This window comes from Propithecus coquereli, unplaced genomic scaffold (assembly GCF_000956105.1).
Source record: "Propithecus coquereli isolate 6110/MARCELLA unplaced genomic scaffold, Pcoq_1.0 Scaffold522, whole genome shotgun sequence".
Classification (NCBI taxonomy): domain Eukaryota; kingdom Metazoa; phylum Chordata; class Mammalia; order Primates; family Indriidae; genus Propithecus; species Propithecus coquereli.
This window is the reverse complement of record NW_012151086.1, coordinates 27,736-29,638: the sequence shown is the minus strand read 5'-3', so window position 1 is coordinate 29,638 and position 1,903 is coordinate 27,736.

The following is a 1,903-nucleotide window of genomic DNA, read 5'->3' as shown; positions in this document are numbered from 1 at the left end:
TTGCTTTTTAACGTCTTTTTGATTGAAAATGTTTATTACATATATACTAGGTTTTCCTAATGTTAGAATGCTTCTGTCTATTTGTATCTTTACATTTCCTCTATGAGAAATTCCCTGCTCTAGAATATTTTTTGTTACACTACTGTCTGTAGAGGTAACACTCACTCCTACATCTTCATTGTGCGTTAAATTCTATCATTATAAAATGTCCTTGTTTGCTTATTTCAATGCTCTTTCCTGCATTCCATATTTTTGATTTTAAAATTGTAATCAATGCTTTCTTTTCAGGTATATGGCCTAAATACATTTTTGCCCATACTTTTATTTTTTTTCTTTTCTGAAATACTTTTAAACATATTTGACTTTAAAAAATCTATACTGAGGATATAGATGGGGGAAGATGGCAGAGAAGAACTTTTCAGTAATTGTCCCCCACAGAAACATCAATTTGAACAACTATCCATGAAAAAAATTATCTTCACAGAAGCAAGGTGAGAGTAGCTAGTGGTAGCACAATAATAAGTAAGAAAATACACACTGAAAAGGGGGGGAAAGACTGTTTTACATTACCCACATTACTGTACCTCACATCACTCCCAACTCCAGGCAGCACAACGCACCGAGAGTTACTGACTACTTGGGGGAACGGGAGAGAAATTACCACAGGACTTTGCCTTGGACTCAAATCTGGGGCCTGTCACAATAAAATCCAGCACCAGAAAGAACCCCATAGCCACATATTCTAGTCCTCTATCGTGGACCGTGCCTCTAGACCCACCCTAGCACAAGGTGAGACACATAGCTTCAGCCTTCAGGCTTGCATGACATCTGATCTCTGGCCTGCACCACTGCCACGTCAATGTCGGCATTTTGAATTTTTAAGAGATGGCTACTTAGACTCTGTGGGGAAATACACATTTTATTTTCCTTCCAGAATACTCTCCTCAAAAGGTCATGAACAGAAAACTAAATTTTAAGATGCCATAGGTTCAAATAGCTTAATTTTTGTAAGATAAAATTTTGGCCAGGTGCTTTGGTGCACACATCTAAGTCCCAGCTACTTAGGAGGTTGAGGTAGGAGAATCACTTGAGGCCAGGAGTTACAGATCAGCCTGGGCAACATAGCCAGACCCAGCTTCTAAAAAATAAAAATGAAAAATAAATCCACCAGGCACAGTGGCACGTGACTGTGGTCTCAGCTACTGCGAGGATCAGCAACATCCAGGAGCGGCCCCAGAGTTTGAAGCTGCAGCGAGCGATGGACTGTCACTGAACTCCAGCCTGAGTGACAGAGAGAAACCACTTTGACTACAACAACAGAAAAGGAGGAAGAAGAAGAAGGAGGAGGAGGAGGAGGAGGAGGAGGGGGAGAGGGAGGAAGGGGAGAGGGAGGGGGAGGAGAAGAAGAGGAAGAAGAAGAAGAAATAATCTTGTCTACAGTGTAGTCAGTGTTTTGTCTCTCAAAATGTTTTTATTTTTTTTTTTTAAGAAATTTTGAGTATAGATTTGCCTGCAACCATTTGCTTGTCCCAATAGAGTTAGTTGAGTTCTCTTTGCATAATGCATCATGCAACATTAGAAACTGTTGTCTTAAATTATCAATTTGGTTACTATGTTTGATGGGATCATTTTCTGGTGAGTTCACAGAAAAAAATATGCTTGGAGGGAAGAGAGTGTGTATCATGGAAAGAAAAATTAATTTATACTCCTAATAATTCTTCAAATAAAGAAATATTGAAACAAAACTACATCAAGTAGAATAAAGTACAATCCGATGTGAGTACAGGTAAAGTAAAATTGTTTCCATTCTGTGTGCTTCCTAATTAGGTGTCAATGTTGAGGAACAATGACAAAGTAAGGTCATTTATCAGATTATAGATAAGGAAGATAGAGGACAAAGGCA